The sequence below is a fragment of the Nyctereutes procyonoides genome, unplaced genomic scaffold (assembly GCF_905146905.1).
Source record: "Nyctereutes procyonoides isolate TBG_1078 unplaced genomic scaffold, NYPRO_anot_genome, whole genome shotgun sequence".
Classification (NCBI taxonomy): domain Eukaryota; kingdom Metazoa; phylum Chordata; class Mammalia; order Carnivora; family Canidae; genus Nyctereutes; species Nyctereutes procyonoides.
In genome coordinates, this window is record NW_026575047.1 from 56,236,744 (window position 1) to 56,254,378 (window position 17,635).

Genomic DNA, 17,635 nt, shown 5'->3' on the forward strand with positions numbered 1-17,635 from the left:
AGTACCCAAAGTGGGGTCCCTGCTCACAATCCTGAGACCAGTGGTTATATGCTCTACTGATTGAGCCTGCCAGGTGCCCCTTCATTTCCACCACCTTTCATCATGGCCTTTTAACTAACAGTCTCCTAAGGAAAAGGGACCCTCAAAATTACTGCAATTGTCACCAAACTTATATGGTGTTTCCTAAGGTAGTTTCTAGTATTGATAGCCCCTATCAGAAAAGGAACATAAAGTTGCCAGATTCTCCTTAGTTTAGTTAATTATATTAGACACATATGATACTTATTTTAGAGATTGTGAATGTTACTGTGGAGCTTCTTGGTTACCAGAGCCCCAGGCAAAGTACTTTTCTGGATCTCCAGAGTCAAAGCAGTTCTGTTAAGATAAAATTGACTGATGCATATACGTATAACTTTTTGCTCTAAAAATTGTATGGGTTATATGCAAAGATCTTTGTTTTCTATGCAGTTGGTTTTCTGGACTAACGTCAATAATCTATATTACTTTTTCCTGTTTTAGAAGGAAAACTCCTTCTTACATAGACCTGACATCCATGGTCCTTAAAATTTTGCATGAGTGATCGTGCATCATACTCAAAGAAAACCTGTTCTCTGGTATTTCCTTAAGTAAAGATGATGACCTCTTTTGCAAGATAGAGGTGAGTGACAAGAACTCTAGATTTTGCAAGATGCTTACTTCTAATGGCTATTTTGATTTGGTGGTAATATTCTCTGTTTTCAGAACTACTTTGAAATCTCAATTGTGGAACATATATTGAAAAAAAACATTTGGTGAAGACACTCCTATAATGGCATGAGGAATGTAAGATGACTGGATCTTTTGTTATGGAGTACTAGATGTAACCTTCTACAGAGGTCCATTATGAACATGTAATAACATAAGAATTTTCAAACATTCATGGCAATAAATACATGTCCTTGGGATTTTTTCCTCCATCTGCATTCAAATGAGTTCCATACTATATCTAAAACACGGTTGGGCAACAACTTTTTGATTTCCTGGTCACGTTTATTAGCAGTAACCTCATGAATATGTACACATTGTATATCAATATAGGTTTTCATTGTGGTTGAATAGTTTCAAATAGAATTCTGGAATTTAATATTTAAATCTTTATGGTTTTGAGTTATTTGTGTTATTCTGTATTTTATGATCTGATAGGTAAACTGGACTTATTATAAAAATGTATAAAAAGTAATATAGCTTCCTGCCTTCATAAACTCATTACTCTTAAATCCTGTGAGATTTTAGAAGTCCTATAATTTTTTAGCTTTATCAATATATAATTGATAAGTAATATTGTATAATTTTAAGATGTGCTGCATGATTCGTTATACACCTATACTGTGAAAAGGTTACAACAAAGTTTAGTAATACAGCCATCACCTTACATAGTTAACCTTTTTTTTGTGGTGAGAACTTTTAAGATCTACTGTTGGCATGTTTCAAATATTATAATACAATACTGTTAAGTATAGTCACCATGCTGCATATTGTATCTTTAGGACTTTTTTTTCATCTTTTAATTAAAAGTCTGTACTCTTTGATCAGCATCTCCCCATTTGACACACCCCTCAGCCCCTGATAGCACCATTACACTGTGTTTCTAGGAGTTTAACTTTTTCAGATTTCATATGCAGGTGACATGTCAGAAATCTTGTAATTTTTGTAAACCTAACTGGTACTTCATTACTTGTAAGTCTTAACTTGTGGTAGAGTAAAATCAGGTAACTTACAGAATTATGTGACAGTATTAATACTTGTCTAGAATTTTCATAATCTGATTTCAAGATTAGGAAAAATTATTTATTTATTTTCAAATAAAACTTTGATTTTAGCAAGTCATCCATGAGAGTCTCCATTTGATTTATGACGTTTATAAATAGATATTATCCAGGTGATCATACATTGCCAGATTCTTACTCATCTTTGTGTTTTAGTTCCCTTGGGACTGACCATTCATATAATAAAGCTCAATATTTGAATTATAGTAAATGAGTAAAGGAGAGTATATTAGGGTTTTTGGTATTACAGTTTTTTTAAAAAATCTTATGAAGTGCTTTTTTGCTCACATAGTTGATGACTCTGAAAGAAGAAGAGAATATGACCCCTCAGTTTTCTGACCTGTCACTGGATTCTTACCTATAGTATCATCCCAAGGAAGCTGAACATGATGTTAGCTGCGTTTAGGACAAACGTAAACCACTCCAGGTAAAATAACCTTGTAAAGAAAAGTAATAGTGTATTACAGAGGCCTTGGCTAGGTTCATGATGACATAGGACCTTGTCTGAACATAATGATTCAAAATTTGAGCTTAAATGACACTCTGAAATCCAGTCAATGTGCCTCAGTAGAATTTTCAGAGAACATTATTTTCAAAAGAAAATTTGGCTTACCATGAAAGCTTTGAATACATAGAAATGGCAAGTGTAGCAGTACACACTGCCAATTCCTCATACAGCTTTTTAAAAATCTTCATACATATTCAGAGCTCATTATTTTTTTCCTTTTTTATTAAACATATATGCTGTTGAAAGCAAATAAGGAAACTCATCCTTAGATCCCAGAAGGCATGCACATATGCTGAGTTGGAAGCAAGGACGTGTAAAGGGAAACTACCATCTCTTGGATCAAAATTAAATGACAGAGTTGGCGGAATCCTTAAGTGATTTCCAGGAATGAGAGAGGAACTTATATTTATGGAATATATGTTATGAAATGCAGTGAGTATGGGTAAGTGTCTTCACATGGACACCATTGATGTTTGTGGACAATTTATTTTGGTTTTTATGTAGTTGTCTGCAGTGATCAATGAGTATAGAGCCTATCATATAGTAGATGTATAAGAAATGTGTCAGAATTACTAATTTTTTAAAATGTTGGGGTGCATTTTTAGATTTATTATAGTTACTTCCATATAGTGGAATGTCTGTGATTAGACTCTGTATCTGTCTAATATTCAGCTTCATACTCTTAACACAGAAGGAGTCTGCTTTTCCTAAGTAGTAGCCAATCCAAAACCATTTGGTGTCTATTTTGACTTGTTTTAGTAAGCTAGGTACTTTGTCATTGAAGTTTACACTGTGTTTGTAGGAATACCTTTTAGTTATTTTTGGTCAAAAAGTGGAAATAAGAAAGTTCTGTTTAATTTTACAGGGGTGAGAGTATCTCTTGCTTATGTGAGATGAAGGCCCAATAAGAAACCAGTATTTGAAATCCAGTTCCAAGGATATGTTTGTTCTAGTATGAATGATGATTAGTGACTTCAGGTGTTAATGCAGCAAGTCCATCTCCACCAAAAGTGAGTAGACCGTGAAGGGAAGCAACTGGGTGTTGGCTAGAGTATATACTTCATTTAACTTTAAAAATGATACATGAAGAAACCTCAAGGGACTTTCCTTATACTAAAAGGGATGTGTCCTTTTATCCTTCATATCCTCTGGTGGCAGGGATGCAGACTGGAAGAAACAGATCCACTAGTTTCTTCTGCATTCAGTATCACCTCAGTTTGACTCTGGAATCCATGTTGTTAATATAATGGGGTTTTTTGGCCTATAATTTAGGTAGGTCTAATGTGGAATAGAAATGATTAGAAGACTTGACTGGGTTAATTTTCTTTGGTTAGCAATATTAATCTTAAAAGTAGTTGAGATAGCCAAGATTCAATAAAAAGGCTCACAGAACAACCAGATGTTTAATGATATTGAGTTATTTGTATTAGATTTATAGTTGAGGATAACAGTGATGTAGAGAGGTTATATATTTGTACACCTGAAATCTCTGGGCTATTTCTGTATTTTTGTATTTAAATTCAATTAGCCAACATATAGCGCATCATTAATTTCAGATGAAGAATTCAGTAATTCTTCAATTGTGTACAAGACCCAGTGCTCATGGCATCATAGGGCCTCCTTAATGCCCATTACCCAATTACAACATCCCCCCGTCTGCCTCCTGTCCAGCACCCCTTAGTTTGTTTCCTATAATTAAGACTCTCTTCAAAATTTTTCTCCCTATCTGATGACTTCCCATTCAGGTTTACCTCCCTTCACCTATGATCATCTATGATGTTTCTTATGTTCTGCATATTATTGGTACATTTTACGATAATTGTCTTTCTTTGATTCACCTATTTCACTCCGTAAAATACCTTCCAGTTCCATCAACGTCAATGTAAATGATAATACCTATTCCCATATTATATAAAATTTATTTTTACCCCATGTAGATAGGTTCTTTTTTTCTCCTTTTAAAAAAGTTTTTATTTAATTTACAGTTGGTTTAACATATAATGTAATGTTAGATTCCAGTGACTAATATTGTGATCCTCAAGCACCGGACCCTTAAACATCAGGTGTGCTGATGTTTCATAATTCCCCTCTCCCCTTATTTGTGCTATTATAGCAGGAATAAAGTTAAAATTACAGTTGCTGGGGCACCTAGGTGTCTCAGTGGTTGAGCATCTGCCTTTGGCTCAGGGCCTGATTCCAGGATCAGGCTTCACATAGGGAGCTTGCTTATCCTTCTGCCTAGGTCTCTGCCACTCTGTGTGTCTCTCATTAATTAATAAATAAAACCTTTAAGAAAATGTAGTTCCTGATAGCCATAATTTATTTTCTGTTGGAAAACCTATATTAGAAAAAGTAGTAAGTGCTCTATTCTTTCCCTGATAATGTGGGTTATATTACCATATCACTTAGGTTCTTTGTGACAGAGATGTTAGACCAACCTCAGAGCCCTCAACACTTTGTGTCAGTAGGCTTCTTGTTGGACTTTGTGTTTTACCTATTTGATATGCCTTAATTTTATTTGACCATGTATGTTGATTCTAATTATTTTGTTAGATATTTTTATTTTTTTTTAATTTCCTTAAAGATTTTATTTATTCATGAGACACACACACACACACACACACATACAGAGAGAGAGAGAGAGAAAAAAAAAAGAGGCAGAGAAACAGGCAGAGGGAGAAGCAGGCTCTCCGCAGGGTACCGGTCATGGGACTCGAACCCTGGTCTCCAGGATGATGCCCCAGGCGGAAAGTGGCGCTAAACTGCTGAGCCACCCGGGTTGCCCTGGTAGATGTTTTTAATTTAATCTAAATCCTTAAGATATTTGAATATTTTATTTTTCAATTTGTTGGATGATTTGCTTGTAGAAGTAGATTATAAGCTATTCTATTTAGTTCTAAAACACCAAAGATCCTAATGTTGTTCTGGCACATTGCTAGGGTTTTGTTGTCTTTAATTTTTTCCCATATTTTCACCTTATTTCTGTGTCAGCTGAGTGATAGTGCTGCCATTTAACTTACATTGTTACATAAAGATGATCCAAGCTAAAAGACTTCAGGTTAGTCGAGATAAACTATCCAGAAGTATTAAACTCTTTAGAGAGTTGTAGTTGGTAAACTTGATTGAGTTTATGATGATATGATGAGGTGTACTGAGCATGATGAAGTGTAGCTCAATGTGAGTACTCTAAAGTCCAGCCTAAGTGTCAATTCAAGTACTTGGGACATACATATTCTGAGTGTAAGTTCTTAGGTTGCAAATTTCATAAGGTATTTTGAGCAATATTGTGCGGAATAGGGAGAATAGAAGTGTAGATTTTTCCAATGAGACAAAGGGAAGTGGATTCTAATTTACACTACTGTGTTTTCTTTTTGTAGAGTATCTTCTATGTTTGTGGCATTTGTATATCTTTTTCATTATGAATTTCAAGTGATAATTTCAAGAGTAAAGAATTAGTAGCTATTATGTTGTGTGTGTTTTTAAAAATATATTATTTATTTGACAGAGAGCACAAGCAGGGGGAGCAGCAGAGGGAAAGGGAAAAGCAGAATCCCTGCTGAGCAAGGGAGCCTGATGATTCAGGACCCCCAGATCATGACTTGAGCCAAAGCAGTCACTTAACTGACTGAGCCACCCAGGTGACTCATGGTTTTGTTTTTGTTTCTTATATATATAATATAGAAATATATTACTATATGAAATGTGTAAGTATTACTATGTCATTCAGCTCCAGTCCTTATACTTGTTTCCCAAGAGCGTGTCTGGAAACTATGAGGAAGTGCCAATTACCACAGAACACAGAACATAAAGACTTCTAACTCTGGGAAATGAACTAGGGGTGGTGGAAGGGGAGGAGGGCGGGGGGTGGGGGTGAATGGGTGACGGGCACGGAGGGGGACACTTGACAGGATGAGCACTGGGTGTTATTCTGTATGTTGGTAAATTGAACACCAATAAAAATTAATTTATTAAAAAAAAAAAAGAAATTGCTCGTTTGTTGTTGACACTGCTTTGGTCTGAAATGCGAATTTACACCTTAGGCAGAATGCTTAAAGATACATCAGATGAGTTACTCTAATTCTCTTAGGAAGTTACCACTTTCTGTATATTGGTGAGTCCTAGATGGAAATTTAGAAGCTTTGACTCATTTAGATTCAAGGGGATGAAACTGGCAATTTGCATTTAATATGGAGCCCTGGAGAGGAACTTATTTACTAATAAATACCATGCATTTATTTTGAATCAAGGCTTTAATCTGCTAGTATTCTTCATTATTTATCTTGTATGAGTAATGGACCTTTTGTTATATATAATTGGCATTCTGTGATTAGGTCTTTGTGATTTGCTTTATTATAGTTACGAGGGTATTTAGTGGTAATTAGATAATTTTGGAAAACTATAAAGTACCATAGAAAAATTGAATATACCAGGATTTTATCCTTAGATTCCTTAATTTGATAAGGAAAGGTAGAGTATGTATGTTTGTGTGTATGTATGTATGTATAAATAACATGGGTGTTGATACTATGACAAGTAGTAGTTTATAGGAAAAGCTTTTGGGATTCAGAAAAATCACATTTTTTTAAAGGAGCAAGTTGGATAAGTCTTTTCACAGGTCTTTCCCTTATCAACTCCCTGTTCCTCCCTGCCAGAAATTTTATAATATTTATAACCTCATATTTGTTTGGCTTTTTTCCGTGTTCCTGATTCTGCCCAAGTAGGGATATGCTAGATGAATTCAGTTACTATAACTGAATTATATTAGAAACATACTTTTGAATGAGGGAGAAAGGAAATACTCCTTGCAGTCTGTGCGGGAGTAGTGTTAATTTAAGGTCATTTAATCTGGGATGTTTGGTACAGCCTAAGGTGGTCAGTTAATACAGCGAGAAAGCACGCAGTGGTATTTGCTATCTCAACTCTGTCCAAATAATGCCATTTAAAAAACTTTAATTAATTAATTTGAGAAAGAGCAGGAGGGAGAGGGAGAGAGAATCTGAAGCTGACTACATGCTGAGTGCAGAGCCCAATGCAGGGCTCAATCCCAGAACCATGAGATTAAGATGAAAAGCTGAGCATTAACCAGGAGTCGGCCACTTAAACAACTGTGCCACCTAGATGCCCCCAGATAACCCATTTCTTGGGGTGCTGCATCTAAAGAAAATCCTCTATAATAGGAATCTCTAGATAATGATCAGTTTTTGTCCTTTTTTGGAAGGGGGAATTGGCTCTGATGATTAGACTCCTTGTTTATTGAACCTAATGACAACGTTCATTCCTACAAAGAGAATCCGGGGTTTAGCCAAGCTAATTTATGATAGGAACACATTGGTGAGAGTTTTTAGAAGGAACAAATTAGCAATAGATGGTAAGAGCATAGGTGTATATGATAAAATAAGGTGAGAAGGAAAAAAGACAAGGTTTAAGTGATTATAGCATCTGCTTAATGTTGTAGAAGTGTGATGGAAACCTGTAAATTGAGAGCAGTGTTAGGATTCTTTAAATTGTTAGAAATAGGAAAGCTCCCCTGTTTAAATATTGGACAAGTCCATGTAGGCTAGGAGTCAGAATTACAGCCATTTATCGGCTTCTTTGTTGTTAACTTCAATGTATGGGTCTCAGCCAGCTTTGTAATGTTAGACCCTGTGTGTCTCTTTTCTGGAGATGGCTTGGCAGTATTATGTCTACTGTTGAAATTACTCTGATCAAGAATATGTGTTGATCAACTCTTTGTTCCTTATACAATTACAGGAAAGGATAGAGTTGTATATTTCTAGACAACTTAGATTGCATCAAACTTTCTCAACTTTAGTATACTTTAAGGGTCATCTGGAGGCCTTAGGCAGTTTGGGAGTTTCTGGCTCAGATCTGAGAAGTCAGTAAATGATTGCAGCAGGACATGTAGAAAATGCCTTGGTTTTTATACAGAGAAAAAAATTACCAATACACATTTAAATTATGTACTTCAAATTGAGGAAGTAAAATTCTTTTTGATAATGAATCGAGTATACAAATTTTCACCAAGTTCACATTGAATAAAATGACCAAAAAAATTTACAAGTATCCATGAATTTTTTTGAAAAATGGATGTGATCTCAGTGAATAGTGTGTTGATTTCCAGGACATGGTAATTTCTGCCTAAAACTTCTACTTGGGTGCAAAGTTTATCTTGTTTGTGTTCTGTTAGTCACAGAACAACATAATTTGAAGTACTTTGGGGTTTTTTTGAGAATTTTATTTTTAAGTAATCTCTACAACCTAGTGTGGAGCTAAAACTCATGATGCTATGATCAAGAGTTGCATGCTCTATCGATTGAGACAGCCAGGTGCCCCTGTTTTATTTTAAGCATCTGCTTCTTGATATTTTAAGTAGGACAGAAACTGGCAATACCAATGCAGTGGATTTCTTGGTGTACTGAGTTTGAGGTGGAGTCTGTTCCCTGGGGAAATTTCAACTACTATATTATAGCTTGGCTGTGAATACTCTGGTGGCTGTATTTGGTTATTGGAATCTAGTGCTGTTTTCTAATGATGCTGCTTTATGGGAATAGTTTTACAATGGACTAATTTTCTCCAAGATTGGAAGTGCTGAAGAATATATATATAGGTCAAATCAGAGTCACTTCCACATGCTATAGCAAATAAGGAACCCAGAATTGAAATGAGGGGACTTCTTTCTGTTGATTGGAGTGAGTAAAAGAAATTAGAGGATTTTATAATATTGTAACTTATGATTTCTGAAAATAAGTTCTTGCAGTGAAACCGGTTTTCTAATTTTGAAGGACGCCAGAAGATCTGAGGCATTGTATTTTTCTTATTTACATTTTGTGTAATGTATAAATTTCCCTAGTGAAGTTGTCTGGAAAATGGACTTGTATTTAGACAGATGGGATGCCTTCTCAACTGAGGGAATCCTGGCCCTAAATTATGTCAAAGTAACAATAGAAACATTGATTCTTCTACGATTTGTTGAAGTCCCAATGAGAAAACAATGTGTGAAAGCCCTGACTTAAAAAAAAAAAAGAAAGAAAGCCCTGAATTAACCAAATAATATTTGTGTATATCTAAGATTATAACATGGAAGATTCATAAAAATAGTACCAAGAAGCATAGACTTATTCTAACCTTATAGGGAGAAGAAAACATTAATGGTATCAAGTAAGAGTTTGGATACTTAGTAATTTCTGTTGTATTGATACATTTTTTTAATAATAAATTTATTTTTATTGGTGTTCAATTTGCCAACATACAGAATAACACCCAGTGCTCATCCCATCAAGTACCCCCCTCAGTGCCCGTCACCCATTCACCCCCACCCCCCGCCATGCTCCCCTTCCACCACCACTAGTTCGATTCCCAGAGTTAGGAGTCTTTATGTTCTGTCTCCCTTTATGATATTTCCTACCCATTCCTTCTCCCTTCTATTCCCTTTCACTATTATTTATATTCCCCAAATGAATGAGAACATATAATCTTTGTCCTTATCCAATTGACGTATTTCACTCAGCATAATACCATCCAGTTCCATCCACGTCAAAGCAAATGGTGGGTATTTGTCATTTCTAATGGCTGAGTAATATTCCATTGTACACATAAACCATATCTTCTTTATCCATCTTTCGATGGACACGGAGGCTCCTTCCACAGTTTGGCTATAGTGGACATTGCTGCTATAAACATCGGGGTGCAGGTGTCCCGGCGTTTCATTGCATCTGTATCTTTGGAGTAAATCCCCAACAGTGCAACTGCTGGGTCTTAGGGTAGGTCTATTTTTAACTCTTTGAGGAACCTCCAGTTCCAGAGTGGCTGCACCAGTTTTCCAGAGTGGCTGCACCAGTTCACATTCCCACCAACAGTGTAAGAGGGTTCCCTTTTCTCCGCATCCTCTGCAACATTTGTGGTTTCCTGCCTTGTTAATTTTCCCCCATTCTCACTGGTGTGAGGTGGTATCTCATTGTGGTTCTGATTTGTATTTCCCTGATGGCAAGTGATGCAGAGCATTTTCTCATGTGCTTGTTGGCTATGTCTATGTCTTCCTCTGTGAGATTTCTCTTCATGTCTTTTGCCCATTTCATGATTGGATTGTTTGTTTCTTTGCTGTTGAGTTTAATAAGTTCTTTATAGATTTTGGAAACTAGCCCTTTATCTGATATGTTATTTGCAAATATCTTCTCCCATTCTGTAGGTTGTCTTTTAGTTCTGTTGACTGTATCCTTTGCTGTGCAAAAGCTTATCTTTTTTTTAATATATTTTTTTACATTTTTATTTATTTATGATAGTCACAGAGAGAGAGAAAGAGAGAGAGAGAGAGAGAGAGAGGCAGAGACATAGGCAGAGGGAGAAGCAGGCTCCATGCACCGGGAGACCGACATGGGATTCGATCCCAGGTCTCCAGGATCGTGCCCTGGGCCAAAGGCAGGCACTAAACCACTGTGCCACCCAGGGATCCCAAAAAGCTTCTTATCTTGATGAAGTCCCAGTAGTTCATTTTTGCTTTTGTTTTTTTGCCTTCCTGGATGTATCTTGCAAGAAGTTACTGTGGCCGTGTTCAAAAAGAGTGTTGCCTGTGTTCTCCTCTAGGATTTTGATGGAATCTTGTCTCACATTTAGATCTTTCATCCATTTTGAGTTTATCTTTGTGTATGGTGCAAGGGAGTGGTCTACTTTCATTCTTCTGCATGTGGATGTCCATTTTTCCCAGCACCATTTATTGAAGAGACTGTCTTTCTTCCAGTGGATCGTCTTTCCTCCTTTATCGAATATTAGTTGACAATAAAGTTGAGGGTCCACTTCTGGATTCTCTATTCTGTTCCATTGATCTATGTGTCTGTTTTTGTGCCAGTACCACACTGTCTTGATGACCACAGCTTTGTAGTACACCCTGAAATCTGGCATTCCGATACCCCCAGCTATGGTTTTCTTTATTACAATTCCCCTGGCTATTCGGGGTCTTTTCTGATTCCACACAAATCTTAAAATAATTTGTTCTAACTCTCTGAAGAAAGTCCATGGTATTTTGATAGGGATTGCATTAAACGTGTAAATTGCCCTGGGTAACATTGACATTTTCACAATATTAATTCTGCCAATCCATGAGCATGGAATATTTTTCCATCTCTTTGTGTCTTCCTCAATTTCTTTCAGAAGTGTTCTATAGTTTTTAGGGTATAGATCCTTTACCTTTTTGGTTAGGTTTATTCCTAGGTGTCTTATGCTTTTTGGTGCAATTGTAAATGGGATTGACTCCTTCATTTCTCTTCCTTCAGTCTCATTCTTAGTGTATAGAAATGCCACTGACGTCTGGGCATTGATTTTTGTATCCTGCAACGCTGCCAAATTGCTGTATGAATTCAAGCAATCTTGGGGTGGAGGCTTTTGGGTTTTCTATATAGAGTATCATGTCATCCGTGAAGAGGGACAGTTTGACTTCTTCTTTGCCAATTTGAATGCCTTTAGTGTCTTTTTGTTGTCTGATTGCTGAGGCTAGAATTCCACTACTATGTTGAATAGCAGTGGTGAGACTGGACATCCCTGTCTTGTTCCTGATCTTAGGGGAAAGGCTCCCAGTGCTTCCCCATTGAGAATGATATTTGCTGTGGGCTTTAAGATGTTGAGGAATGTTCCCTCTATCCCTACACTCTGAAGAGTTTTGATCAGGAATGGATGCTGTATTTTGTCAAATGCTTTCTCTGCATCTAATGAGAGGATCATATGGTTCTTGGTTTTTCTCTTGCTGATATGATGAATCACATTGATTGTTTTAAGAGTGTCGAACCAGCCTTGTGTCCCGGAAATAAATCCTACTTGGTCATTGTGAATAATTTTCTTAATGTGTTGTTGGATCCTATTGGCTAGTATCTTGCTGAGAATTTTTGCGTCCATGGTCATGAGGGATATTGGTCTGTAATTCTCCTTTTTGGTGGGGTCTTTGTCTGGTTTTGGAATTAAGGGGATGCTGGCCTCATAGAATGAATTTGGAAGTACTCCATCTCTTTCTATCTTTCCAAACAGCTTTAGTAGAATAGGTATGGTTTCTTCTTTAAACGTTTGATAGAATTCTCCAGGGAAGCCATCTGGCCCTGGACTTTTGTGTCTTGGGAGGTTTTTGATGACTGCTTGAATTTCCTCCCTGGTTATTGGCCTGTTCAGGTTTTCTATTTCTTCCTGTTCCAGTTTTGGTAGTTTGTAGCTTTCCAGAATTACGTCCATTTCTTCTAGATTGCCTAATTTATTGGCGTATAGCTGTTCATAGTATGTTTTTAAAATCGTTTGTATTTCCTTGGTGTTGGTAGTGATCTGTCCTTTCGCATTCATGATTTTATTAATTTGAGTCTTCTCTCTCTTCTTTTTAATATGGCTGCCTAATGGTTTATGTATCTTATTAATTCTTTCAAAGAACCAACTCCTGGTTTTGTTGATCTGTTCCACAGTTCTTCTGGTCTCTATTTCATTGAGTTCTGCTCGAATCTTTAATAACTCTCTTCTTCTGCTGGGTGTAGAATCTCTTTGCTGTTTATTCTCTAGCTGCTTTATGTGTAAGGTTAGCTTTTGTATTTGAGTTCTTTCCAGTTTTTGAATGGATGCTTGTATTGCGATGTATTTACCCCTTAGGACTGCTTTTGCTGCATCCCAAAGATTTTGAACGGTTGTATCTTCATTCTCATTAGTTTCCATGAATCTTTTTAATTCTTCCTTAATTTCCTGGTTGACCCTTTCATCTTTTCGCAGGATAGTCCTTAACGTCCACGTGTTTGAAGTCCTTCCAAACTTCTTGTTGTGATTTAGTTCTAATTTCAAGGCATTGTGCTCTGAGAATATGCAGGGGATGATCCCAATCTTTTGGTATCGGTTCAGACCCGATTTGTGACCCAGTATGTCATCTATTCTGGAGAAAATTCTATGTGCACTTGAGATGAATGTGTATTCAGTTGAGTTTGCATGTAAAGTTCTGTAGAGATGTGTGAAATCCATCTTGTCCAGTGTATCATTTAAAGCTCTCGTTTCTTTGGAGATGTTGTGTTCAGAAGAACTATAGAGTGTAGAAAGTGCTAGATAGAAGTCATCAAGTATAAGTGTATTATTATCTAAGTATGTCTTAACTTTGGTTATTAATTGATTGATATATTTGGCAGCTCCCACATTCGGGGCATATATATTGAGGATTGTTAAGTCCTGTTGTTGGATAGATCCTTTAAGTATGATATAGTGTCCCTCTTCGTCTCTCACTACAGTCTTCGGGGTAAATTTTAGTTTATCTGATATAAGGATGGCTACCCCTGCTTTCTTTTGAGAACCATTTGAATGGTAAATGTTTCTCCAACGTTTTATTTTCAGGCTGTAGGTGTTCTTATGTCTAAAATGAGTCTCTTGTAGACAGCAAATAGATGGGTCCTGCTTTTTTAACCAGTCTGACACCCTGTGCTTTTTGATGGGGTCATTAAGCCCGTTCACATTCAGAGTTACTATTGAAAGATATGAGTTTAGTGTCATCATGAAATCTATTCAGTCCTTTTTTTTTGTGGATTGTTCCACTGGACGACTTCTTAAAGGGGAATTTTAAGAGTCCCCCTTAAAATTTCTTGCAGAGCTGGTTTGGAGGTCACATATTCTTTCAGTTCCTGCCTGTCTTGGAAACTCTTTCTCTCTCCTTCCATTCTGAATGAGAGCCTTGCTGGATAAAGAATTCTTGGTTGCATGTTTTTCTCATTTAGGACCCTGAATATATCCTGACAGCCCTTTTTGGCCTGCCAGGTCTCTGTGGAGAGGTCTGCTGTTACCTAATACTCCTCCCCATAAAATTCAGGGATTTCTTTTCTCTTGCTGCTTTAATGATCTTCTCTTTATCTTTGGAATCTGCAAGCTTAACTATCATACGTCGAGGTGTTGAACGGTTTGTATTGTTTTTAGGGGGGGATCTCTCTATTTCTTGGATCTGAATGCCTGTTTCCCTTCCCAGATCAGGAAAGTTTTCATCTAGGATTTCTTCAAATACATATTCTGGACCTCTGTCCCTTTCCGTGCCCTCGGAAACCCCAATTAAACGTAGGTTTTTCTTCCTCAGGCTGTCGTTTATTTCCCTTAATCTATTCTCAGGGTCTTTTAATTGTTTGTCTTTTTTTTCCTCAGTTTCCCTCTTTGCTATCAACTTGTCTTCTCTGTCACTCACTCGTTCTTCCACCTCGTTAACCCTCGTCATTAGGACTTCTAGTTTGGATTGCATCTCATTCAATTGATGTTTAATTTCTGCCTGATTGGATCTAAATTCTGCAGTCATGAAGTCTCTTGAGTCCTTTATGCTTTTTTCTAGAGCCACCAGTAGCTGTATGAAAGTGCTTCTGAATTGGCTTTCTGACATTGAATTGTAATCCAGATTTTGTAAGTCTGTGGGAGAGAGGACTGTTTCTGATTCTTTCTATTGAGGTGAGGTTTTCCTTCTAGTCATTTTGCTCAGCACAGAGTGGCCAAAATAAGTTGTATTGGGAAAAGGAGAAAAAGAGAGGAGAGAAAGTAGGAAAGAAAAGAGAAAAAGAAAAAAGGAAGAACAAAAAAGAGAAGGAAAAGAAAAAAAGGGTGGGGGTGGCAGAAGCAAACAGAAATAAAAAAGCAAAAAAAAAAAAAAAAAAACCACCACACGGGGGAGTATCTTCAGATTCTGTATACTTTAAGTCCCTTGACTTCCCCTGGAACTTGTCCCTCTAGCTGGTCTCCTGGGGGAGGGGCCTGTTTTGCTGATTTTCAGGTGTTAGCACTTGGGGGAGCTGCTCTGCCCCCTGCCTGGTGCAGGGCTCAGTGGGGGTTGTTTACCCCCTGAGGCCCCAGGAGGAACAAGCACAGTGGCGGCGGCCAGCTCTGGAGCCCTGGAGTCAGCTCCCACAGTAACTACAGAGCTCTCAGTCTGCAGGGGCCTGGATGCTCCTGGGGCGGGGCCGCTGATCTGCTCAGCTTGGGACAGGAGTGTCCTTGCTGTCCTGTGCCCTTCTGGCCTCTGCCTGTCCCAGGGAGAGGTTGGATCCTGGGCTGTGTCCTCCGCACCGTGTGCTCCTGGGCCTTTGCTCCCGGGCCTGCGCTGTTGGATTCGTGCTCGCGGCCAGGCAGTACCCTCTCCGTGGAGCCGCCCTACCCCGAGACCTCCCCGCCCAGCTGCTCCGGGGTCCAGCCATGCGCGCTGCAGCCCTTTAGGGAGCTCGGCGCACTCCCTGGGGCGCAGGTGTCTGTTAGTGTCCCAGCTAGTCTGAAGGCATCCTCACCTCTCCTGGGATCCTGCTCCAACTCCTAGGATGATTGGTGAAGCTCCTGTTTCTCTGGGATGGAGCTTTCCTGTCCTGGGGGGCCCTCCCCTTTGGATGCCTTTTGTTTCTTTATTTCTTTTTTCCCCCGTCTTCCTACCTTGATAGAAGCATCAACTCTTCTCACTGTAGCATTCCAGCTGTTCTCTCTTCAAATTTCAGGCCGAATTCGTAGATTCAGGATGTTTTGAAGGTTATCTAGTTAATCTGGTGGGGACTGGGTACTTGGGGACCCTACTCTTCCACCATCTTGCCCCTCCCCTTATTGATACATTGTTATAGTTGCTGGTGGAATCAAGACATAAACGAATAAAAGGCACAGGAAATTTTCTTTATGGTATAGGCAAGGCTTGCTTCAGAATCAAGTTCCAATTCCTCTTTCTTTTTAATGTTTTTAGTCACAAAACATGGGAATTTTATTGTGCCACATTGCTGACGGTACAAAATTGGTTGGTATTATCTTAAAGTCAGCTTGCCTTTTCTGTCCGTTAGAGTGCCAAATTTTTATTTGGGGCCTTGGTGGAAAGGGAAGAGGGTTTTCTTAAGGTTGTGTACTCTTATTCGATACTTACACCTGTTTCAGTATAGCTCACAGGAAAATAAATCTTCCATGTTTCAATTTTTAGAAAAGCACATGTTCAGTTGAATTCAACCCTTTGTGCACCTTTCTTACAAATCAAGAGAGCACTGTTGACAATATATCATAGTTTATTGACATACGTAATAGAGTACTTGGCTACATAAAGATATGAAAATGTGTCATTATTTGGGTTGGAAAAATATATTGGTTATTCTCTTGGTTTTTGTAATGCACATAAACATCTGTACAACTCTTCTCAAAAGACTCGGAGCAAATTGTAATCAAAATGACAAAAACATGTATTGATAATTCAAAGAAGAAAATACTGGCAAGTAAAATGAAATGCCTACAAATCACTCATAAACATCCTTTAAAAGTCATTGTATGTTTGTCAGTTTTACACACCTGTAAAAAGGCAATGCTGTCTAGGTGAGGAAGTGGCTGTCATTCATGGACATGAATGGAGCCTAAGAAACATGGACAAATATTTCATCCAGAAACTTAGAAAATTTATTGGACAGCAGATACTGTGCAAAACTCTATTAGGTCATGTTTTGGAGATGTCTTTCTAGATTAGTTTCGTGTAAATTATTGCTGTATTTTAACTGTATTAAAATTTCTAACTGCTCCCCTTACTTCCAGCTTCAGATTCTCTAATTCATCTGTCTGCCAGAACAGTCTTTGGGAAAGATATGACAAACCACGTCACCGTGCTTCAAAAATCTGCAGTTGACATTGAGATGTTTCAAGAGTGTTAGAAATAAGCAATAATCAGTGAAGAGGACAAAGATTATATAAACTGATATTAAGAGCTTTTTTTGCCACTGTCAAAACTGGAAGTTTTTCCACTTTGAGTCACTGAACATTTGTATTCATAAATATTGTGACCTTCTTTCACTTTTATCCCCTGAATAAGAAATTTGTGAAGCAAAAAACAATGTGATTAAAATTTAGGATGATTTAGGATAATGTACAGACCTTTTCTCCATTAACATGAACAGGAGAGAATAGTCTGAATATCTGCATTGATAAAATTGTAATTTTCAAATTCTTTTGGAGTATCATGTGCAATTTTACTTACAGGGACTGCTATGAAAGTTTAAACCTCATGCTGATTTAAGGGTTCTTTGACCAGGACCCTGTAGAGACACTCTGTACATCATCTACTCTATTTCATGGTACACATGATCATCATAGCATCTCATTCCAAATTATTCCCCAAAATGGAAGTGTGTGAACGTATTTCTACTGAATTGAAAATGATTTTCAAATGGATGGCACTTGTTGTATTGGTCTAGTGTGGACAATCTCAAGTAAATACAAGCCAGCCTTCTAGGAATATGTGGAGAGAAACCACACGTCCTGAATTGAGCTAGAAGCGTTTACAACTACAAAAATCACAGACAAAATAAATTAGACGTATACTATCCTGAAATTCATCTTTCTTTTCAAATAT

General features: G+C 37.6%; 3 non-coding genes across 3 annotated transcripts; all 3 read left to right on the top strand.

Annotated features, from left to right (window-relative positions):
• The first annotated feature begins 2,284 nt into the window (after window positions 1–2,284).
• LOC129510660 (small nucleolar RNA SNORD107) lies at window positions 2,285–2,356 on the top strand. The gene has a single exon (XR_008664637.1). It is a non-coding gene; the product is annotated as a small nucleolar RNA SNORD107 (small nucleolar RNA).
• A 3,091-nt stretch (window positions 2,357–5,447) lies between these two features.
• LOC129510657 (small nucleolar RNA SNORD64) lies at window positions 5,448–5,508 on the top strand. The gene has a single exon (XR_008664635.1). It is a non-coding gene; the product is annotated as a small nucleolar RNA SNORD64 (small nucleolar RNA).
• A 2,032-nt stretch (window positions 5,509–7,540) lies between these two features.
• Window positions 7,541–7,612, top strand: LOC129510659 (small nucleolar RNA SNORD108). The gene has a single exon (XR_008664636.1). It is a non-coding gene; the product is annotated as a small nucleolar RNA SNORD108 (small nucleolar RNA).
• The last annotated feature ends 10,023 nt before the right edge of the window (window positions 7,613–17,635 follow it).